At 56.6% G+C, this 24,460-nt stretch overlaps 1 protein-coding gene across 5 annotated transcripts in view; it reads right to left on the bottom strand.

The window, feature by feature from the left end:
* SYNPO (synaptopodin) overlaps positions 1-13,978 on the bottom strand; it is a 68,876-nt gene extending 54,898 nt beyond the window's left edge. For 3 of the 5 annotated variants that reach the window (XM_059698950.1, XM_059698953.1, XM_059698954.1), the window contains exons 1-2: positions 13,868-13,978; positions 12-57 (exon numbers count right to left, since the gene is read on the bottom strand). The gene's annotated coding sequence lies outside the window, so the exon portion shown is untranslated. Of the gene's footprint in view, positions 1-11; positions 58-819; positions 907-13,867 lie in introns of those variants that run through there. The other 2 variants (XM_059698951.1, XM_059698952.1) reach the window with 2 other exon arrangements.
* Between the last annotated feature and the right edge of the window lie 10,482 nt (positions 13,979-24,460).

Below are 24,460 nucleotides of genomic sequence, written 5' to 3'. Positions count from 1 at the left end.
GGTTTTCTCACCTTCTAGGGCCGCCGTGAACAGGCCGCGCTCCTGGAGGCGAGCATTCTGAAAGAGATGAACACAGACGAGGGAGAAGAGATTGTCAGCAGCCCCTTGCTCTCTGCCTCAGCCTTTCTTTCTGGGAAATGGGTAGATGCTTGACAGGTGTGAGAAGACCGAACCGGCTGGAGGAAAAAGGTGGCCATAGAGGAGTCCCAGCCTAAAGGGCTACCACCAACTCAGCTGGGGTGCCTCCTCCCTAGAGGACCCTCTCAGGAGGCACCCCCTCCCAGGCTCTGGGTGACAGGTAGAAGTCTGCCCAGGTCTTGGGCCACAGGAGGCCAAGAGGGGAGGCCAGTTCAGCAGACATGCGTGCACGTTCACACACACACACACACACACACACACACACACACACACACACACACCATGCGCACACACGGAACTCAGACATTCCCTCACTCTCTTTGACATGCTCTCACTTGTACAAATGCAAAAGACCCCAACCCTTTCTGAGGGGACCCCCTCACACACATACACCCCGGGGCACAGTACACGGAGGACCAGCCTGCATCTCCCCCACCCCCCAGCCCCGAGCCCCAGGCCCCAGGCTTGGCGGCGTCTCTGCCCCGCTGCCTAGAGACACATGTGGTTTCAGTTAGCAGCAGAGCGGGCATTTCCGTCCCAGACAGTGGGGCCCTGCCAGGGTCCCGGCCCCATCGGCGCCCACAAGAAGAGCCACCTTGCCCCCCATTCCTCCACTGGCCACCCTGGGGACCTCGGAGACCCTGGAAGACCCTGCTCTCCTCTCCCGGGGCCTCCCCTCACCTGGAGCCAGAATCCGCACCCACTCACGCAGGGCCCGGCCGTGCCCGGGCTCTGGCCACGGCTGCCCGCCTGCCTCCTCGATCCTGCTCTGTCTCCAGCAGGCTGAGCAGGATGGGAGGAGGGCAGGGTGTCAGGGGGGCGGGCAGGAGGGAGGGGAGGGGGCGTGTGGAAATGAAACTTTAATAACAGAGCCCCTTTTGTTTCCGAGCATATGGGATATTTCATACATACTGAAGACATTAGCCGTCTATATTTTTAAGGGCTCGGGCTAAAGGATGAATAAATACAGCCCATGCTCTGCTCGGCACACACGCACATGTGGAGTGCTGACTTCTGGAGCATTTCAAAACCTAAAGAAAAGCCCCCCCAGTGACACTGGACACTTAAAAATAAATATGTTTCCAAAACCTCAGACTCGCCTTGCCCCCTCGAGCAGCCACCTGGAGGCCTTGGGCTCCTTTTCTCCCGCTGCCCTCCTTCCAACCCTCCTGCCTTTGGCTCTGCGGCAGGAAAAGCAAGTCCCTGGAATCCAGCCCCCGCCTCCCAATTCCCTGTCCCAGTACCCCCAGCCCCCAGCAGGACCCCGGATGTCAGAGTCTGAAAGACCTTGGAAAGCTTTGCCTTACTCATTTCCGAGACAGGAGACCAAGGCCCAGAGAGGGGCAGGGACTTGCCTGAGGTCGCACAGCAATCAGATGTTGCGCCAAGGGGCAGTGGCTCCTTTCAACGGGAGAGATCTCCCACTTCCCCACCTCGGGGGAGGGGGTGGGGAGACCCTAGGGCCCAGGTGTGGTCTGGGAGCCTGCCCGCCCTGCCCGCATGCCTTTCTCACTAGAGGGCTGATTGGAGCAAACCCCCCAACTCTGGGCACCGGTCCAGGGAGACGTCAGCAGGGCTGGGGACTGGGCTGGTCCCAGGAAATCCCCTTCAGGACGGCAGATCCCAACAGGCCCGGAGGCCTCGGGTGCGGAGCCTCCCTCCCTGGCAGCTCGGCCCCAGGTGTCCTGTGTCCTACGTCTGTCCTGCAGGAGGAAGACCAGGGGCCCAGAGAGGACTGGGCTTCGGTCAAAGCCACACAGCAAGACGATGGCAGAGCAGAACATGGAGCCCGGGTCTTCGGAGCACGCTTGCTGACACGCTTCGCAGGCGTGCCCGGCTCCCCAGCTCCCTCCGGTCAGTGTGCCTTCCTCCCGGTCTGCAGTCCCCCCCTCCCTCACCACCTCCCAGCAGCGGCCTCAGCTTCCCATTGCTGTTAGAGTCCAGTTCCTTCTCACCGGCTGTCCAACCACCCATTTGGTTTAGTTAGCACAGTGCCTGACCCACAGTAAGTGCCCATAATAAATGTGAATAATTCTATGAGGGTGATGTCGATGGAGTTCCTACCACTGAGTCCTGTGCAGCCACGGGGGCTGCACCAGGTACAAGAGGCAAGTCCACACCCTCCCTGAGCTCATGGAGAGAAAGAGCCTCCCTCTTTGCAGATCTCTCCTCCCCGTCCGGGGGAAATCGAGGCTCAGAGATGTCCAGAAGCTTCCCCAGGCCACACTGGTAGTAAGTAACAGAGCTGGTGGCCAGAACCAGTGGTCAGCATCTTCAGGGGGCTCGCTGCTGGGCCCCAGCCCTGGTCCCCTGACTGCCAGCACCGTGTCACCGCTGAGTGTCTGCACGCTTAGTGAGAGTGGGCAGGCAGAGCACCCCAAACCTTCCATGACAAAGGGGTTTTGATGCAGGAGAGCTGGGTTCCTGGCCGCAATCTGCCCCTAACGGCTGTGTGACATCCCCAATCTAAGGACACAGCTTTTCTCCTCTGTGAAGTGATGCTAACGATTTCATTGAATTATGGAGATCATGTGATAGGTAGGATGTGAGGGGTTTCGCCAAGGGCATGGTGATGCCCCTGTCTGGAATTTCGTGTTGCGGATGGATCCCGGCATTAAGTCCTGTTGGGGTTCCAGCAGGTCCAGCAGGCACCTCACCAGCGATGCCCCTTGGCGTGAGCTGTATCAGCCACCAGCAGCTTCCTGGAGAAGCCCTTGCATCTTGTCACCTCCCCGCAGTGACCCAGTAGCAGCTCCCATAGCCCCAGTGCAGCCAACGACTTGGAGGGACATTCAAGATTCCTGGAAAGCTGGTGCCCCACCTGGTCACCCGCTCCTTCCCAACCCAGACTCTCCACCCCGTCAGTGTGGCATCCTCCGGCCTCGGGAAGCCTTCCTGCCCAGAGGGCTCTGAGCCGCCATCTGCCCATCATCCGCCTTCCATCCTCAGCTCGCTGACGAGACAGGTCCACGAACTCGGCGCATGAACTTGCTACTCTAGTGGCGACCGCTCAGCGGCCTTTTCGGAAGGAGGGCTTCAGATGAGTTCTGGGCTGGGCTCTGCGGTAGGAAGGTTTCCTAAGTGACAGGTCTTTGTCTCGATGCTAATTGTTTCGTAAGATAATAATAAAGCAGCCACTGGTCCTCTCTGCCAGACACTTGTTCCCGACAGCCTGACACCAGAGGAGGCTGGTGGGGAGGCTAAATGGTTTGCCTGAAGCCCCAGCCAGAACGTGGCAGAGCCCCCATTCAAGCGCCGCCTCCCCTGGCTCCAGCCCGTGCTCTTACCTGGCTTCAGGCCAGTGTTTGCTACCTCCAGGGCCAGCGTGAGCCCCCAGAGCGGTCGAGATTCTGCCCCAGACTTTCCATTCTCCCCACATCAGAGCTGAGCATGAATGAATGTTTGCCAGAATGAACTCTAGAGTGGTCCTGGGGAGACTCTCTGACGGAAGGAGGTGGTGTGTGTGTACGTGTGTGCTGTGTCCTCAGCCGTGCAAGCCCTGCCCGGCCCATGCCCATGCCCGTGCCCATGCCCATGGTGCCACCTGGAGGGCAGTGGACACTCACAGGTGTGGTCCTGCTGCTGCTGTGCGTGAGGGTTTTGACCCGCTCTGTTTCCAATCTGGCCCGATTCACCTCTCCTTGGGCAGCCTGGTGCTCCCCACTCCCCGGAGGTCTCCCTGCAGAAGGGCACAGCACACTCCAGCCCAGAACTCCTGGGCCCAGGACGCTCCTGTGTGTGTGGATGGTGAGGGTCGGGAAAACAGTTCTCGACTAACAGGCTCAGAATAAGAGGTAATAAATGCAGGCTGGAAGAACCAGGAGACCCCAAAGCCCACTGCCCCTCACGGGCCAACTTAGCAGGAGCCACAGGAAGACAGGAGGGAGGATCCTAATTCCCAAGAGGGCACGCGAAGGCACTGCACTCGGTTCCCAAAACCCCCCTATCGCAGTCTTGCAGGCAGGCGCCAGCCTTTCCCGCCAGGCTCCTCTGCTAGGGATCGGAACATATGTCATGAGGTTACCACCCTCATAGGCTCCACTGGCCCGGCACTGGGCTGGGCCACTTGGTGTAAAAGTCATGCACCATCTTCCTCTCCTTCTGGTCTCTACGTGCTGACTTAGGTCTTAAATGAATAGGGGGACTGAGTCAGGGCGGGGGGCAGGGGGTGGCAGCCCCTTTTGGGCCTCCACCTCCTGTTCAGCAGGACCCTGGTGATCACGCTCTGCCTCCCCAGGGGCCTCAGGAGGCACCCAGGCTGAGAGAGGCGTGGACCGCAGGCCCAGGCACCCTCATCTCCAGCGGAGCAACCTTCACCAGGGCCCCCGCTGACACATGAGCCGTCCTGATCAGATCACCGGTAATTGAATTGCTTTGGGGGGTAAATTCCATCCAGATGTGAAGGGTGGGGTGGACTTCCTGAGCAGAGCAGGGGCGGGGCACTGACACACGGGGGGCCAAACAGCCAACTTGCTGAGCGCCCAGGAGGCCCGAGGTAGAACATCACCTTCTGAAAAAGCCAAAGGTAGAATTTCAGGGCCAGGACACCTGAGCCCAACCTCCTTAGCCGGAAGATGGGGAGACTGAGGCCAAGAGAGCCTAAAGAGCAGACGGCAGTGCTCCAGCAATGACTGGTGGGTTTCCTATCTCCTGTCTGGCCAGGTCTCTTACGTCTGGGAGTTTTTAGGTGGAAATAGGCAGGGTAGCCCCTTCCCTGGAAATTCCCATCAGGCCTGGGACCAGGAGGTCAGGAGTGAGGGTCATTGAGCAAGGAATCTGCGAGTGGGGAAGGCTCTAATCACCTCCAGCTTAAACCCCCAAACCAGAGAGAGCTCTGGGTTTCGTTTGCAGGGCTGTGGGGGCAGGGAGAGAAGCTTCCAGGGAAGCCCATAAAAACATGTCCCCCACTGCTGCCCTCGCTTGCACATCGTGGTGGGAGCGCCTGTGGTCTGAGCCTCTGTTTCCAGGGGAGGCCCCTCTGGGCTTCTCTCCTTTGACCTCCCCTGGGCCACATACCTTCCTGGCTCCTTTGGGCTGACTTACTGGAAGGCAGGAAGAGGCCAGCCAGCCCCAGGGAGGTGGTGGGGGGGCGGGGGGGGGGGGGGAGACGGGCACATGAGAACTTGGAGAGAATGAGAGGAAATGAGGGGGGGAGTGGGCTAGGGTGGGGGGAGATTAGAAGGAATTTTTTTCCTCCTGCCTCATGTTTTGGCTGCCTTAGTGTGAGCATGTCTAGGTGCCTTATCTCGAAGGTCAGTATAGTCTGCATGAGAAAGAAAATAGCGTCTGCAGTGGGAAAAATTACATCTTGATAAAATATCCTTTTGCAATGGCATTGTGGGTCTCTTATCAGCAGGCGGCTGGCCCCACACACCTCCTGTCTGACTGCCCCCAGACCCCCAGCCCTCTCTTTTTCTTCCCCCTCCCCTGTCCCCCTACCTCGTTGCCTCCTTAGAAAGTGGCCTGGGCCCTGGCTGGTGTGGCTCGTTTGGTTGGGAGTCGTCCTGTGCACCAAAAGTTTGCTGGTTCGACTCCCGGTCAAGGCACATGCTCGGGCTGAGGGCTCAGTCCCTCAGTAGAGGAGGTGCAGGAGGCAGCTGAGACTCAAGTTCTTGTCCTGTCTCTGTCACTGATGCCGTGTGACCGGGACCAAATCCCTTCCCCTTTCTGGGCCTCAGTTTCCCCTCAGTAAAGGGCAGGGAGGAAGGGATGGATGGACCAGGTGGTTTCTAAAGATCCTTCCAGCGTTAACACTTTGTGGCGCTGACCTTGGCGTGCTTTGTGGTTCTCTGTGTAGTGAACACGTCCAACCTCCATGGGAAATGTCTCTGTTCACAAATGTGCAAATCCCCTTTATCACCATTGGACACAGGAGGCCCTGGCCCAAGTCCCAGGCGAGGCCCCTGACCCAGAACGCGTGCAGCCGGAGGGGTCCTTCTCGGCTCCCACCGCAGACGTCTTGGAGAGCACGAGGCTTGCAGTTTGGGGACACAGTATTTTTTCTCACAACACTTCCTACGTGGAAATCCACATAGCAAACGCGAGTGGAGCAGTTGGGCCTGCTATGACGCACGCTCCCTACCCCTACACTCTGGGGGGGTGCATGCCGTGGGCCTCCATTTCATCATCTGAACAGAAGTGGGGGGATAGTGCTCACCATGCCCACCTCACCGGGTTGGGGGAAGTAGCTATAAGCGGCAAGAGCTTATTATTAGCACGAGGAATCTGGATTCCCAAATTCGAGACCTGGGAGGGCTTGCAGAGACCATCTGTCCAAGTCCTTCCTCGTTCATTTGGGGAAACTGAGGCCCAGAGGGATGGGAAGGGACTTGTGAAGGTCACGTGGTAAGAGAGCAGGAGAACCAGGAAGGAGCCAAGGAGAGAGCTGGGGAGGTGGTGGGACCCCCTCTTGGACTGCGTTCCAAAGAAAGAGCTGCCATCTGTCAGCAAGGCCGGTCCATAGCTGGGGAGGACGCCTTGATTTTTAGGGATCCTGTCCAGCTGGGGGATTCGGTACGAGCCCTCTGAGGTACTGGGAGTCTGGGTTTCCCCCTCTTCCCTCCTCCCGACCGTGCAGGGCAGGGATGGGGAGAAAGCCCTTTTGTGGAGCTCTGACCCGATTTTTTCCTAGAGACCTTCCCCCGGGCGGAGACGGCCCAGCCGCACTCCCACAGCCGCACCCAGCCAGCCTCCCCTGCCGCCTTCCACACCACCCGCTAGCCTGTGTCTTGGCCTGCTCACAGGGTTCCACAGAGCGCCTCTGTGCTCTGGCCGGCTGGGTGGCAGGGCGCGGGCCAGCACACGGGTGATAGTCTGCAGGCTGGAGAAGGCAGGGCCCGGCCACCGAAACCACGCAGGCACCTCCCTCCCCCCAGCAGGGACAGCCCTCCCCCACCCCTAACTTCACTGGTCATCTCCTGGCATCTGGCTTTGCCATCTCAGAGCTGTGCTCTGCCAGGCCAGCAGACCCCTCAAGGCGACGATTGGCACAGATGCAGTTCCCGGACCACCATGCCACCTCCCACACACGACCCGTTTTCCCACTGAACCCAGACACTGCCTCAGAATCCTTCTCATCCCAGAACTCCAGCCAGAACAGACTTGGGCCAGCCAGCGCCCATCAATCAGTACAGGCACAAATGGTTTTACTGATGGGAACAGGCCAAGCCACTTAGTACATAAAGCAGAGCTGAGGCCAGAAAGGAGAGGGGACTTTCCTGAAGCCACAGCAAATTGAGGACTGAGCGGAGAACAGCCCCCCCAGATCTCAGGGCTCTTCCTGCAACTCCTACTGGCTGGGCATCTGCAAGAAAGGAACTCCCCTCACTGTCCTGGTCCCCTCCTCACCTCAGCTCCCAGCATTCCCCACGGGCAACCTTTCCCGCCTCCTGCCTGAAGATAGCACACAAGTCAGGCCCCTCCCCAGGCAGTGTCCCAGGTCCGAGGCCCTAAGCCGGTTTCCCTGCAAATGAGGAAGCTAGACATCAAGTCATCAGTGGCACAGTTCAAAGAAGTGGGTCTATTCAGACCCCAGGGGGCTATCATCACAGCCCACAAACATCAGGTCTGTCCTGGGCACAGGGGGGCACTTTGTTACGCAAGCCAGAGTGATTATGCAGGTAGAAGGTGACAGGAAGGCAGATTTCTGTTCAGTCTAAAGATGGGCTTTCTCACAGTCATGGTGCCCGGCCATGGGAAGAGATGCCTAGGGAGGTAGTGAGCACCCCGTCACTGGAGAAGTGCAAGCAAGCCTTAGATTCCCAGTCGTGTGGGCAGGGGCTCAGGGAGGTGTTAGAGGAGATGTCCTCAAAGCCCTTTTGTGTCCCGAGCGGGTGTGATTTGGGCAAACACATGCAGCCACTCATGCTCACAAGCCGCAGTTCCTCAAACACAAGCCCCTCTGTCCTCGGAGAGCAGGGTCAGGACTTTATCCCTGAGGCGTGTCCTCTCTCTCAAGCCTTAGGGTTGGAGGGGGGAAGGGTGTTCAGATCTCCAGGAGGCTGCTGCCCGCTGCCCTGCACTCGCTGGCCCCCAGGGTCCAGCCCCAAAGCCTCCTTCCCCTCCAGGGAGCCTTTCAGAACGTCCCCAACCACTGTGCTCCTCCCGCCGCCAAATTCCCACACTTGTGTGTTTTCTGGGTCTAACTCCACCTTGAATCAGAACAGCCTTTCTTAAGATTATTTTTGGTGGCATTAGGGACACCACATGCAAACATCGAATCCCTTAGCACTGAGAAAGCTGTTCATTTAAAACTGCCTTTCGCTCATCAAGGGTAGGGTGGCCAGATTTAGCAAAGAAAAACACAGGGTGCCCAGTTAAATTTGAATTTCAGATAAACAACAAATAATGTTGTTGTTTTTTCAGGATAAGTATGGCCTATGCACTATTTAGGACTTGCTTACACTAAAATATTACTCCTTGTTTATCTGAAATTTAAATGAACTGGGCATCTTGTATTTTAAAAAATATATATTTTTATTGATTTCAGAGAGGAAAGATGAGGAAGAGAGAGACAGAAACATCAATGATGAGAAAGAATCATTGATCGATCAGCTGCCTCCCACCCACCCCACACGGAATGGAGCCTGAATCCTGAGCATGTGCCCCGACCGAGAATCGAACCGTGTCCTCCTGGTTCATAAGTTGACGCTCAACTACTGAGCTACGCCAGCCAGGCGGGCATCTTGCATTTTGATCTGGCAGCTCAAATCAAGGAGAAAGTCTTAGTGGCTGCGAGTCAGTCTTCCTCTCACACTTGCTAATCTCTCTCTCTCTAATCGAAGAGAGAGCAAGTCTCAGGCTCCATGTAGAATCTAGCATTGTTTTGTTTTTATTGTATTTTATTTATGGGGTTACTCTGTGTGGCAAGTGACGCAAGTCTTCTATTTACAGTAGCAGCGTACAGTTCCTTTTTGAAGAAATGCATTCAAGGTCTTAGCAAGTGAGTCAGTTTTAAAAAATGTGATGCAAGTAAAATCACAGCCTAAGCACAGATATGACAAAAAGAGCCAGGAAGGGGGTGCCCCCAGGACAAGGCTTGAGGCTACCTGAGAAGATGCCCGCCTCCCCACCTGGGAGTGCCAGAGGGCAGGATCCCTTCCTCCTGGGCCACTCAGGCGGGGTCAGTGGCTGGAATTCTCCAGCCCCAGGGCAGGCGCGCTGGGAAGGGCAAAGGCTGTGCGTGTTGCAATTCTGGGGGAAAGGTTTCAGCCCTTCCTCCATCCCTGAGGTCCCCTGAGCCCCTTTTATAGAAAACAGCCTCCCCGGCCTGGGCTCAACTTCAGAGAGGCTGTTTCGGAGGAGGCAGCCGCCAGGGACTTCTCAATGCGTTTCCAAGTCAAATCCACAGCTTGTCGGCTCTGCCAGAAAACCGGCCCCCTTTCCCTCTCCCGCCTGGGAGTCAGGCTGTGGGGCCATGCCTCCCAGACGCCCACCCCCACTCGCACCCCCACCGGTGTCCCCACCCACGCCTAGCACCCTCTCCCCACCCATCCCCCACCCCCTCCAGCTGAGGCTCAGAGGAGGAGGAGGAGCAGAGAAGGGTCTCATTCCCTGGATTGCAGGGCCAGGCCAGCCCTTTCTTAGAACATGACTGGACAGGGTGGGGACCTGCATGAGCCAGTCTCCTGCACACTCGCCCCTTCTCCTTCAAACCCCCCCCTTTCTCAATCCTTTTTATCACCATTGACAGCAGTGATAAGAGCTATTCTTTTATTTATTTGTTTTTAATCCTCAGCCGAGGATATTTTTCCATTGCTTTCAGATTGAGTGGGGTGGGGCGGCGGGGGGGCGGGGGGGGGGAGCGAGAAACATCGGTGTGAGAGAGACACATTGATTGGTTGCCTCCCTCCCATGTGCCCACTGGGCCGGGGATCAAGCCTACAACCTAGATAAATGCCCTTCCTGAGAAATCGAACCCTCTACCCTTGGGTGTGGGGGTGTGGGGTGCGGGGCGGGGAGGGGAGATGCTCTAACTGAGCAGACTGGCCAGGGCGATAAGAGCTGTTCTTGAGACTGTCCAGGTGGTGGGCACTGTGCTAACCACTTTCTGAATCTTCTCATTTCCCTCCCGAAGACCCTCTGGGGTGGGGATGGTTGTTATCCTATTTTAAAGAAGAGAAAGTTGAGGCTCAGAGGTGGTCAGTACTTGACCAAGGTCACACAGCTGAGAGCGAGCGAGCCCAGGAGTGAGCCAGGAGTGACTGCAGACACGCCTGAGCCACCCACCTCCACACCAGAAAAGGGCCTAGGAAGTGAGGAGGGGAAACTGAGACCAGCAACCCAAGGCTGCCAGGATCCCAGCAGAAATCCCTCCCCCGTGGCCCCCAGTGTCTGGTCACCCCGAGAGGGAGCGCGTCACCAGCCCCCTGTGTGGCTTGGGGCAGCCCCTTGCCCTCTCTGGGCCTCCATGTGCTCTTCTGGACTCTATCACAGGGGCCTTGGTCCGGCTGGAATGGTCCCCCCCCCGCCCCCCCCACCGCCCCAGCCCCTCCAGGAGCCTGCTGTCCTGGCCAGAGCAGAGCCAGGGGAGCCCTTGCGGGGCAGGGCGGGGGGGGAGGGGGGGGAGCCTAGGGACGATCTCAGCTTGACTCCCCTCTGATCCTCAGCAAAGACGCTTCTCCCCAAGGCGGAGGCAGGCTGGGCCCAGACATCAAAGGGCCTCCAGCGCTGTTGCTTTCCAGGGAGCCTCGTAAAGTAACAGGAAACAGGAGGATGACACTGCCCCGCCTGAAGCATAAGACTTGGGAGAAGGAAGAGAAGAAACTCCTGGCAGAACCTCCGCAAGGGCTTTGGCTGAACTCGGCCCTAGCAGCTGCCGCCGTCGGACCCTCTCCCCACGCTGGGCTGCGTGCAGCCAGCCTGGGGGATGTGGTCCGTGCGTGGCCGAGGGGCTGGGCCTCTCCCCACGGCCAAGGGACCTGTCTACTGGGGCCCTTCCTCCCTCCCCCCAGGGAGCACCCGAGCTGGGAGCTCTCGGAGACACAGAGCGAACCCTCATTTGAAGATCCCTGAGCCTGTCTCAGACCTCGAGACCTAGGGCTCCTCATCAAATACCTCACTCTCCCACCTCGCCAGATGCACCTGGCACGGTGGCCTGGACCTGGAGGCCAGTCACTCCTCTGCTCAAAACCTCCCCAGGGGGCACTTGGATCCTGTGGAGGGAGCGTTGGGTGCACGCACCCTCTGACCCAGCAATACCACTTCTAGGAATTTATCTGACACGTGTAGCAGCCCATGTGCTCGAATGTGGAGGAACAAGGACGTATTCATTGCAGAATTGTTTGTGGAAGCAAAAGGCTAGAAAAAAAGTCACTGTCCATCAGGAGGGACTGGGTAATGAAGTGCAGAGCGTCCGTGCAGCTGGAGGGCACGTGGCAGTAAAATCAATGCTAAGAGATGATCGGCAAAGCACACAGCACTGCAGCATGGTGTGTAGTATATGCGTCCATTGTGTAAAAAGGAGGGATTTGCGCATTGACTCATACTGCCGAGATCTCACGGATATGAAAGACCTGGCATAGGGGTGCCTTCTAGGGAGGGAATTGGGGAAGAGAGAAGGGAAATTTATTTCTTACTGAGCATTCAGTTGTATTATTTGCTTCTTCTTATTTTATTATAATGAGTGTGCATATGATTTCTTTTAGAGTCAAAAAAAGAAAGAAAAAAGAGAAAGCCTTTTTAAAGAAAATGGTTCTTGTCCTGCTGGCGTGGCTCAGTGGTTGAGCATCAACCTATGGACCAGGAGGTCACGGTTTGATTCCCGGCCAGGGCACATGCCCGGGTTGTGGGCTCGATCCCCAGTGTGGGGCGTGCAGGAGGCAGCTGATCAATGATTCTCTCATCGTTGATGTTTCTATCTCTCCCCCTCGTCTTTCCTCTCTGACATCAATAAAAATATATGGCTCTTTGCCCTAGAGGATAAAGTCCAAAGGCCTCTGCCTGATTTTATGGCCCTAGGAGTCCTTGTGACTGATGCCCCAGCCTCCTCTTCTCTGCTGGCTTCCTGCACCCCACACCTCTGTCACAGGGCACAGAGCTGTCCCCCCCCCCCCTTTCTCTCTCTCTCTCACACACACACACACACACACACACACACCCCAAGATCCCCTTCTCCAGTGACTCCCGCAGTCCTGTGTTGGGGCCTAAGACCTACTTTCTAAGGCGGCTGCCACAAAGGCTCCTTCCTTGTCAAAATGTGGAGCCCCTGTTCCTTGGAGCTGTCCCCCAGCTTTGGGCTGAGGTCACACGAATAGTGAGAAAGGTCCAGGCAGGGCATGTGGAGCCAGAAAATCACTGAGGAGCCCTTCTACAACCTGCATCCCCGACCCTCCTGCCCCCGGGGCACACCTGAGGGTGGAAAATCCCCACCGAGATAGGGCTGCTGGCCAGGCTGGCTCACCTCAGCCCAAAGGCCTGGTACCCAGTCTGACAGTTCCACTGGGCTTTAAGGAAAGTGTGGGGAGAACCAGGCGGGGCAAATCCCGGCAAGGCTGGCTTTCCCGAGAAGCTAAGGGAAACCCTAGGTTTTATAACCGTTTCTTTTAAAGAGGAAATGGAGGCCCAAGGACTTGTCCCAGGTCACACAGAAACCACAAGTGAGATAGGACTCGGATAAGGGAGTCTGACCCCTTTTCCAGAGGCTGTTGGCACAGTGGTTAGGAAACAGGGGTTTGGGGTCACGTGGCTTGCTGTGTGATCTTGGACAAATCTACTTCACCTCTCTGAGTCTGCATCCAGAGTCTCACGATAACATTCTAGCAGTCTAACATTCCAAAGTTGCACCCATCCATCCTTCCACTCATGCATCTTCCCATCCACCCATCCATTTGTCTACTTACCCACCCGCTCACCTACCTGCCATCCACATCCATTTATCCACACATCCTTTCACTCAACACCCATCCACCCATCCTCCCATCCATCCCTCCATCCACCCATCCTCCCATCCATCCCTCCATCCACCCATCCTCCCATCCATCCACCCATCCATCCCTCCATCCACCCATCCTCCCATCCATCCCTCCATCCACCCATCCTCCCATCCATCCCTCCATCCACCCATCCTCCCATCCATCCACCCATCCTCCCATCCATCCCTCCATCCACCCATCCTCCCATCCATCCCTCCATCCACCCATCCATCCCTCCATCCACCCATCCACCCATCCTCCCATCCATCCACCCATCCAATCATTCACACATACATCTCCCTGTCCACCCACCCATTTGTTCAATAAATATCACCTGTGACTCTACTATATGCCAGGGCCCGCAGATATTATGGTGAGTGTAGCAGACACTCTCCTGCCCTCCCAGAGCTCACAGAAGGTGCACAAAATCAATCACACAGCCCTTTCAAGGAAAGTATAATTGCAAACGGTGCTCGGAGAAGCCTCAGTTCCAACAGTGCGATTCCGGAGGAGTTTGGCCACACCTCCAGTGTGTGAAGCTGGTCTCCGCGGGGCAGGTATCGGGGTGAGTTTCCCTGAGGAGGGGTTGCCTGAGCTGAGACCTGATGTAGGAGGAGGCGGTTAACTAGAAGACGGGAAATCGAGGTGGAAAGTAAACACCCACAGGTTGTGGTTTGGAGGCTCCTGCCTGAATCCCTCGCTGGTTCCGCTACAGTGCGATTGGGGATCCCAGTGCTGGCCCAGCTGCCCCGCCCCGACAGAGTCAGCCGGTGCAGCTGGGTTCCCAGCTCCATTTCCAGTCTCCGCCCGGCACTCACCTCTGCCACCTGCCACACTGGCCTGCAGTTGCCCAATCTGCCAGGGAGCTTGAAGTCAATGTGTCCCACAGACCTTCAGAGCCTGGTACCTGCACCCATCTGGCCGCCTCCCTCTCTGGGGGTGGCCCAGCCAACAGGGCCTCTTGGCTCCACCCTCCATGAGGCCTGGTCAGTGATGCCAGGGAGACCTTTGCCCCGCTCAGCGCCTCCCGGGGCTCCTCTGGGGCCAACCTTGGCAGAGTCCCCGGGATCACTCCAGACCTGTCAGCCCCTCCTTCCAGAAAGAATCTGAGGGATGCCAAGAGCTCGCACGGCTCCCTTAGCCACCAGCCTCCCCCGATAGGCCTGCTTCCTCCTTGGTGCTGGGCTCACAGGTACCTTCCAGCCTCCAAACCGTGGCTACAGCTGGTCCCACTTCCTAGCATGCTCCTCTCGCCTCCCATCCCCTCCCTCATCCTTTTAAAGCTGCTCAACTCCTGCTGCCAGAACCTTCACCAGCTGGGCCCCCCCTCCCTTCCTCATCACGGCAGTGAGTGCAGCCTGGAGAGCCTGGGTTTCAGAGAAACGGTACACGCCTTCGCTCTCCTGGCGGGCAAGTGCTGTCTCCCCAGAGAAAAGCCTGGCCCGGGTGGAGGGGGATTTGGCTGTTAGGCCTGGCTCTGCTGTCGCTTCTTGTGTGACCTTGAGCAATCCCGTCCTCTGGGCCTCATGTGACTGGCTGAGCGGTCAGTCCCTTGAGGATGGGAGCCGGGCTGTCTTCCCACTGCAGCCCAGCACTGACCTCAGAGCCAGACATACAGTCAGTTGCTGTCCTCAAGGTTGGCTTGAGAGGAAGGAGGGAGGAGGGAGGAGGCAGAGGACCTATGGGAAAACGAAGGACTCAGCACCAGACTCAGCAAAGTGACAGAGTGGGGTGCTGCCTCCTCCCCGCTCAGAGCAGGTCCGAGAAAACGCTGGGTCTATGCAGAAGCCAAGAACGTGGTTTGCAGCTTGGATTTACAGCGTCTCCAGCTGCCTGAGTCCGGACAAACGGGGTCTGTTCGACTGTGTACCGAGGGCGGGGCGGGGCAGGGAGGTATTTGCATGGGGGGGGACAAAGGCGGGCTCCTCCCCTCACTCCGCTGTGACCTCAGGCAGGTGCCTTCACCTCATCTGTGCCTGTTGTTGGGAGGACTCAACAAGGCCTGGGAAGTGCCTGGCACGTAGTAAACGGGCAATACACGTGTTATTAAAATTATCACTATTCTATTATTATTATTGTGTGTCTAAGTATGATCACGTATGTGCGAGGCTGAAGTATAGGCTTCCATGTGTGTACGTGCACATGTGTGACGGGAAGAGAATGCTGGGTGCTCTGGGAGGGGCTGACGTGCGGGCCTCGCGGGCAAAGCTGAGTGAGCGTGTGTGCATGTGACAGCCACGAAAGGGGCGCCGCTTCTGCACAGCTTACAGGATTGTTGGGGTCCAGGAACCCTTGAGAGGTCACCTCCATGTCCATTTCCCTTCAGCGATTCTCAGAGAGGTCACAGCTCCTGTGATGTCACACACCCTTCTCCCCAGGAACCCGCGGCGGCCACCAAGCCCTCCTCAGCCGCCCACTGTACGGTAGTGCTGCTCACCCGAGCCTGGTTTTCTCGTGTCCAGCTGGTGGTTAGCAGGCCTGTCACTGCATGGCCCGTGCCTGGGGTGAGTGCTCAGAAAATGATGTCCGCCCTGGTGCCTGCCACAGTGCCCGTGAGGGTCACAGAAGTCCCTGCCAGTGGGTGGGATTATGGAGATGCTTGCGTTCAGAGACCATATGAACTGGAAGAGAACTGCGAAGCTGGCTTCCCCAATTTGCAGATGGGCAAAGTGAGGCCCAGGCAGGGCTTGCCCAAGGTCCAGGATTTCTCCACCCGTGGTGCCCTCTGGTTTCTGGGCCCCACAGGGACCCACAGCAGCCAACACCAGCCACCTTCCTCCAAAGATGGGGCCAGGGTGGGTGCACATGGCCGCAGGCTCCAGGGTGAGCATGTGGGCCAAGCTGGGGTTGAGGGAACGAGGGCCTGTGTGTGCAAGTTAAATTGGTTCAGGCTTTCTGAAAGTCAGCTTGATCATCTACCCCGCAAAGTCCCCATACCCGAAACTCTTTGACGGACCAATTTTACGTCTTGGAATTTCCCCTGCGGAAATGATCCCCATGTGCACAAAGGTGTAGCTACAGAGAGACTCGGTGCTGCGTTGCCCATATTTGGGAAACTGAACATCGCCCAGAGCCAGCAACCCAGGCAGCTGCACCATGGGAAGGCGGCAGCACGCTGGGGGTGGGTCCCCCTTCCCCAGCGCCAGGGCCAGAAGGCAGGTCACAAAGCCAGCTGTACATGATGAGCCCACTTTGGGAGAAATGTGCACACTTAAATATTTACACACACAGACGCAGAATATAAACAGCCGGAGAATGTACAGGAACATGTTAGCAGTTAATCATTCTGCATGGTGAGCCTTGGGGGGATGTTTAGTTTTCTTTTGTTGTTGTTGTTCCACATATATTTCCCTGTTCTCTAATAATCATTGGACAGCCCCGAGACGCTGCTGTGTCACTCTTTGCCTAACCATGGTCCTTGGTAGGAGCACATGAGGCAGTACGCTGGGTCTGTCTTAGCTCTGCTGGTGGAACGCCACCTTCTTCCCCGGCATCAGCCTTCAGATTCACTCTCGGAATCGGAACCGGAAATCCAGAGACTTCACCTAGATCCCCCTCCCATGATGCTCAGGCCCCAGTCACGCCTCTCCTGGTGGCTCGGACCAGAAGACCCCCAGAGCCTTGGGCAGGGGGGACATTTTCCTCTTTGGAGCTTAAAGCCCTTTCCTGGGTAGCTATGGGCTCCTCCCACCAGCACAGGGTGAGTGAGGACCACCGTCCCCAATTCTGAACAGAGTCAAGGCCCAGGGAGACGGGCCACTGGCCAGAGGTCAACAGCAGGACCAATGCCACGGGAGCCCGGCTGCCGAGAAGGAGGTAGGGGCTTGACATCTGGGCGGCTGCCCCCTGGCCCACTGCCGGCCTTCCCTGCCCCCATCCCCGCCCCCCAAAGGCCAGGAACATCTGGCTGCTGGCCTGGCTCCAGGAGGGGTGAGTGGTGGAGGGGCCTCCTTCCGCCAGGCCCAGACGCTGCTGTGGTGCAAGGCACATCCATCAAGGCTGCAGGGCTGGCTGGTGCTGGGAGGGAGTCGGCTCTTCCCTCCCCCTCCCCAGACATGCCTGCGTAATGGAATCTTTTTTCCTGTCCATTTATTAGAGCCCACAGAGCCCTACCAAGCCGTCTGCGTATTCAAACCCCCTGGCCCTGCCTTTCCTGGGGAAAGGGGTCTCCCAGGGGGCACCTGGGAGGAGCGCCTTCACCCTCACTAACGTCTCGCCCTGCTTTGCTCAGACCTGGCTAAGCACTTCACACAAGGGGTCTTGTGTGTCCATGCCTGTGAGAGGGGCACTCTCCTTGTCTTCGTGTTAACAGAGGAGAAAACTCAGGCTCAGAGAGGTTGAGTCACCTGTGCAGAGTCACAAAGCATGGCCATGGTAGAGTGTCTGACCCCTAAACCCAAGCTCTCTCCTCATTCTTCTCTTACTGTTGAAGAAAAGGGCCAAGACAAGGATATCTGCCCCTGCCTCTTCTCTCAACATGCAACATTGAGAGACGAGTAGGCAAGAAAAAAACAAATAAATAAAAGGCATCCAGAATGGAAAGAAAGAAGTAAAACTAATCTCTATTTGCAGATGACTTAATCTCGTGTATAGGAAATTCCAAGGAATCCACTAAAAAACGCTTAGAACTAATAAACGAGTTCAGCAAGTTTGTAGGAACCAGGACCAACAGACAAAAATCAATTGTGTTTCTATACATTTGCAATGAACAATCTGAAAATAAACTTAAGAAAGCAATTTCCTTCACAATACCATCCAAAATAATAAAATAATAAGAATAACTTAACAAAAGAAATGAAAATTTTATCTCTGAAAACTACAAAACATTATTGAAATAAATTAAAGAAGATCTAAATAAATGGAAAAACATCATATATCCATGGACTGGGAGACTCTATGAGCATTGTTAAGACTACCTGAACCGATATACAGATTCAATGCAATTCCTATCACAATCCCAGCTGACCACTTTTACAAATTGACAAGCTGGAATAGTCAAACAACCCTGAAAAAGAGGGGTCAAATAGGAGGGCTGTTCAACTCGAAAACTTACTACGGAACCAAGATAATTAAGGCAGCATGTATCAGTGAAATAGAACTGAGAACCCAGAAATAAATCCTTACATCTGTGCTTACCTGATTTTCAACAAGAGTGCCAAGACCCTTCAGTGAGCTCACCTGTGACTTAGTTTCCCCTTCTGTAAAATGGGGAGAACCACAGCAGCCACGCCAGAGGGCTGTTGTGAGGGTTGGAGTGGTTAATGTGCAGTGTTGAGGAGAGGGCCTGGCGTGCACTGGCATATGAAGGTGGTGCCTCTTCTATGTTTGTTCTTCTGCAAGCCTGGCCATGGGACGGGGCTGCAAGGCTGCCTTGCTGGGGGCTTGGGAAGGAACTTGTGTTTGCTGCTTGGACCCCTATGGAGTCATGGAAGAAACAGCATGACTTCTGCTCTCTTCCAGGACAGGGTTCCGTGGCATTTGCCAGGGACTTACTGCTGGGACTTCTCAGAGGAGATAATGATAATGATTATTATTCTCATTTTAGCTTACTATATATATTGGTCAGCGTTCAGCCAGAGAAACAAAACCAGTAGGAGATACACATTAAAAGATTTATTACAGGGAACTGGCTTACTCAACTCTAGGGCTGGCCAGACAAGCCTAAAGTCCATAGGTTATGGTTACTTTTATGTGTCAACGTGACTGGGCTGCCAAGTGTCCAGATATCTGGTCAAACATTATTCTGGGCATTTCCCTGAGGATGCTTTTAGGTGAGATCAACAATTGAATCAGGAGACTGAGGGGAGCAGATTGCCCTCCCTAATGTGGGTGGGCCTCATTCAATCAGGCGAAGGCCTGAATAGAATCAAAAGGCTGACCGTCCCTCAAGAGAGAGTTCTTTCTGCCTGACTATCTTTGAACGGAGACACTGGCATTTTTCTGCATTTGAACTCAATCTGAAACATTGGCACTCCTGGTTCTCAGGCTGGACTCAAACTAGAATAAAACATCAGCTCTCCTCCGGTCCAGCTTGCCACCTCACCGCGTGTGTGTGTGTGTGTGTGTGTGTGTGTGTGTGTGTGTGTGTGCGCGCGCGCGCGTGCACTGAACTCTCAGGCAGAGATGCAATTTCTTCTTCAGGGAAGTCTCAGCTCTGCCCTCAAGGCCTTCACTGATTCCACTGATGCACCAACCCCCTTCCTGTCCCCCCATCACCTCTGATCTCCCTTACTAACATCAGCTGATTATGGACTCTAATCGCATCTATAAGAAACCTAGATGACTGCTTGACTGAACCCTGGGCACTGCAGCCTAACCACATTGGCACATGAAACTGGCATCACAGCCTGGGCCTAATGGGATGCCAAGTACACAACTATGTGTCAGCTAGTTTGTTTCTCCAATAATCCCACGAGGAAGTTCTGTAAGATTCTCTTTTCTGGAAGAAGGTGACTTGTCCAAGGTCACAGAGCTGAGAGGAGGAGCGGGGCTCTGAACCCAAGTTGCCTCCCGTTCATGCTCTTCCCTCTCCCGGTTCTGCCTCACAGCCTGGTCCTTCCCAGCCTCACTCAGCCTCTGTGGTGGGTTCTCCTCCGCTGTGGGGGCAGGCGGAGGCTCAGAGAGGGCGAGCGGCCGCCCTAGTCACTCAGCCGGGAGGTAGAGGGCTGTTCCACGCCGGCTCAGGTTCCCTCCTCACGGCAGCCACCTGCTCACTCCCTGTGACCTCGGCTGCCCACCCGGAGGAAAACACTAAACTTCTGCCCCCGGGGACTGTGTGACGCGGGCCCCCTCCCCCCGGCCTCCCCGCTGTCCTGGGCCAGGAGGTGCGGGATTCTTCCGTGTGTGACAGTGGAGGCCGGGCCTTGGAGCGCATGGTAGAGTTAGCGGACCCCTGTCTCCAGGAGCTCCTATTCTGGGTTAGTTCCACCCTCGGGATGTCCCAGGGGCACCCCATGGGAGATGCCCCGCCAAGGCCAAACGCCCTCGAGGTGTCCCTCTCCCCAGCCTCACGCTGGGCGAGGCTCCAGTGGCCCAGCAGGATGTGCGTCCTGGGAAACCAGGGCGCCTTCTGAGGCGCCAGACCAGCGGTTCTCAACCTGTGGGTCGTGACCCCTTTGGGGGTCGAACGACCCTTTCACAGAGGTCGCCTAAGACCATCGGAAAACACATATATAATTACATACTGTTTTTGTGATTAATCACTATGCTTTAATTATGTTCAATTTGTAACAATGAAAATACATCCTGCATATCAGATATTTACATGAAGATTCATAACAGTAGCAAAATTACAGTTATGAAGTAGCAACGAAAATAATTTTATGGTTGGGGGTCACCACAACATGAGGAACTGTATTAAAGGGTCGTGGCATTAGGAAGGTTGAGAACCGCTGTGCCAGACCCCAGAAGGGTCCCGGCTCCGCCAAGACTGCGGTCGGTGTTGGCCATGCCGAGGCCCGCCCACCCCTTCCTGTGGGGGCCTCAGTGCCAGGGCGGCGGCCCCGTGAACAAAGCCCTGCTCTGTTCTTGGCCCCGGGCGGGGGTGGGGGCGCGGGTGCTGCTTCAGCTGCACCTCACACCAGCCAGGACCCGCCGCTCCCCTGCTCACCCCCACGAACTGGCACCTTTAGGCGTCAGAGGAAACCCACCCCATGCTCAGCACCTTCCAAACTCCCAAATAGGCCGCAGCTCAGAGACCAGGAGTCGGGGCCCTGGGGCTGGGGCCCGCCAGGAGCACCGAGCACTGGCTCCACCTTTGCTTGGGCCCTCGGACCAGGCCTCAGTCTTCCTTTGGTGAATGAGGAGAGGAGGCTGGGCGGCTTTGCCTCTGGGCACACAGCCTCTGGGCGCAGCGGGAAGAAGCAGAGGTGGGACTCAAACCCAGGTCTGCAAGCCTGCAGAGCCCCTGGTCTTAACCACTGCACCAAACCGCCCTTTGGAAACCGTGCGGAGATCATGAGTCCAAGGGCTCGGGGCACACACACACACACACACACACACACACACACGTGCATGCACACCTTCCTCAGCAGCCAAGCTGTGCCAAGAACAGCCTTGGAATGGGCGAGGTGTTCCAGGCCAGTCCCCGACCTCACCTGGAGCGAGCCCGAGGCCTGGGTCCAGGAGTCAGGGCTGCAGCTCAGGGTCCCCTCGGTGTGTGCATGTGTGGGGGGAGGTCTCCCCAGCTCAGCAGGCTGTGGGTCAGCTGGTCCTCCTCCCCCAGTCCTCCCGGCACCCACAGGCCCCGGCCAGGCCCAGCTTCCGGAGCTGCCGCCACCTCGGCCGGCCGCACACACATGGTTTCAATCAGCAGCCCGCGTGGATGAATGGTGCCTTGTGAGAGCGCGGCAGGGCTCACCTCCGCACGGGACGGGCCAGGTGGGCAGCCTCCGGGAGGGAGGCCTGTGAGGGGGCCTCTGGTGGGGGGTGGGGTCCTGACCTACCATGCGAGGTCTCAGTCGGCCTTGGCTTCACCCTCCGTGTAGAGAGATAACAGCCCCTTGGGGAGTGGGGGGGTGTGGGGGGGGGCAAGGCTCTGAGGATTCACTGATGTGATGCTTAGTGTGTACTAAGGGCCTGGCACACGGTGTGCACTTCATACCTGGAGTCCAGCCCAACCTGCCAGGGGCCTGGGGCCAGGGGCTCATGAACGTGGTTTAATGGGGAAGGGAGAGGCCCCCCGCTTGGAGCAAGGGGCTGGCGTCCATGGTGCCGTTTGTGAAGGGGGGAGGCTGCAATCAGCTCTGTGGGTCACACCTCAGAGGGGCCTCACAAAGAGAGCTTTGGGGACCTCTGCTCCATGAAGGGGGTCGACCAGGAGGCCTGCCCCCCACCTCTCCTGCCGCAGGAGCGCTTCCGCTTCCATAGCAGGACCAGATGCGAATGCTGGCTGAGCACCGACTGGGGGCAGCTCGGTGTTACAGGCACCTCTCCTCTGGTCTTCCTCCTCCTTCTGTCAGTGGCTCTGTTTTGCATATAACAAAACGCCGACTCCGACAGGGTAGGCTAGCAGGCTGCCAGCACGCAGCTAGAGGAGGCAGAGCTGCGGGTGAGGCCGCGTGACCCAGTCGGGCCCAGGCTCTGCTGCATGCGTGGCCGGGGCAGGCAGCCTGCCCGAGGGGAGGGAGAGCGCCTTCTCTGAGGCCTCCAGTGCACGGGGCTGTGGGGGCCGTGCTCCCTGCTTGGCTGTCGTTCCGCCCCCAGAGCTTCCTTAGGCACCTCTCCCTGCCTCCCGCCCAGCACCCAGCACAATCTGGCACAGAGAAGGGGCTCCTGGGCATTTGAGAACAGAGGGAGGGAGGGAGAGAGGGTCACGTCTCCAGTGTGGCTGTCCTGTCACCATGGGGATGAAGTGTAGAATCCTTACCCCTTGCACAAGCCCCAAGGACCCACCCCTCCTCCCTCACCCCCACCCCAACCTTCAGCCTCCACGAAGGCCTCCGGGTTCTCATAGCCCTTGGCCCTCTGTCCGGCACCTCCGGCTCTGCTTGCACTTTCACCCGCCTGTAACCCTGTCCTTTTCTACCTGCCTCGCCAGTCCTCCGAGACTCAGCCAGCACCAGTGCACCGGCCTGGCCTGGGCTCCAGGCACCTCCCCACCCCGTGATTCCCGGAGAGCCCGGGGCTGTGGGCGTCTCTGGGACTGGCCCCAGATCCAGAGTCTGTCTCTGTGGAGGAAGGAGGTGCGTCCTCTCCCCTCAGCTGCAGACAGGATGTTTCCTTCTCTTCTTTTATCTCAACCATCTGTGAAGTCGAGGGGGCTGCACCCACACGGCTACACAGGGGTCATTTGCCGAGCAGGTCCCTCCTGGCTCCGAGCCTTTCGGCGGTTCTCCCGGCTCCGCTGAGGGACCGTATTTGGAGGACGCTTTAACGGACACGCGGCCCTGCCGTCTTCTGCACGGACCAGGTGTCTCCCTCAAGGTGAGACGTCACCAGGCCCCTGGTCTTTGGTGTGACGGGTCAGTAAGGGACCTTAGGAAAAGCATTTCTGTGGGAATAACTTTGGACATGCTCAAAGGTAAAGCCACAAAAGTATTCAGCGCAGCTTCGTTCATGACACTACAAATCTGAAATAACCCGCACGCTCACAGCAAGTGAGTGCGGTAACGACACAGGCGACGGCCACACTCACCTCTGACGGGGAAGCATTATGTGGAAGAGGGGACCCCCAGGCAGGTAGGGAAGGGAAGCAGGGGTGCAGGGTAAGAGTGCAGACCTGGGAGCGAGGGGCCCAATCCAAAGGCAGACTGTGCCATCTGCAGCCAGGAGACAGCGGACGAGTCACGAAACTGAACAGGCGGTGAAGGGGGAGGGAGGGCCCGGCGGGGGCACCTGGCACTTAGCAGACTGTAACTGGCGCAGACCACGCGTCCAGTACGCATTCGCTCTTATGATCACAGGCCCCACACTGCGGGCAGAGCTGATCGCCATGTCATGAGTGATGTTTATTTTCTTAGGTTTGCTAATTTGTTTTTTAAATTTTTCCTGCAATGAATGTGTATGACTTGTATTAATTTTTTTTAATATGTTTTATTGATTTTTTTACAGAGAGGAAGGGAGAGGGATAGAGAATTAGAAACATCGATGAGAGAGAAACATCGATCAGCTGCCTCCTGCACACTCCCTACTGGGGATGTGCCCGCAACCAAGGTACATGCCCTTGACCGGAATCGAACCCGGGACCCTCGAGTCCGCAGGCCGACGCTCTATTCACTGAGCCAAACCGGCCAGGGCTTGTATTAATTTTAAAAAAGAAAAACAAGCAGGACTTCATAAGGAGACAGCCCTATGGAACTCACTGCTGCCAGCATGTTGTTGAGGACATAGCTTATGATGCACTCGGAGATTTGTGGGGAGAAACCCATCTGCTCTTGGTACCAGGAGGCTCCCTGGTCCCACTGGCTGCCCGGGGGCTCCCAGCCACAGCTCTGTACCCAACCTCGGTGTCCCATACGAGAGGCCATTCAAGTAAACGCCGACCGTGCACAGGAGAAGGTGGGAAGGAGTCTCACCCAGGCGCCAGGGCACGAGGGATACTTGGTCTTTAGATTTCGTGCATTTCCCTGATGACGGCAATTTTGTCACAATAATCTTGGGTCACAACAAACTGGAAACGACATGATTTGATGTCACAGAAAAAACATGCAATAACACAAAAAGATGTGGACCATTTATTACAATTAAAAGGAGATTTGCAAAACAGAATTCCATTGCTAGGAGAGCGACTTCGTACATCAGCCAGAGAGAGGACGTCCTCAAACATGAGCAATGGTATCACGGAGCAGAGGGCAGACATCCCCCTTTCTTCTCATTTGTCTGTGTGTTCTCAATTTCCCACAATGAATATCTATAACTTTTCTGATAAAAATGTATTTTCTTAAAAGGAGAGGTCTGGCCATGGCCGGTTT

Source organism: Myotis daubentonii, chromosome 5 (genome assembly GCF_963259705.1).
Source record: "Myotis daubentonii chromosome 5, mMyoDau2.1, whole genome shotgun sequence".
In the NCBI taxonomy this organism is placed as follows: domain Eukaryota; kingdom Metazoa; phylum Chordata; class Mammalia; order Chiroptera; family Vespertilionidae; genus Myotis; species Myotis daubentonii.
This window is presented reverse-complemented; position numbering and strand designations above follow the sequence as displayed.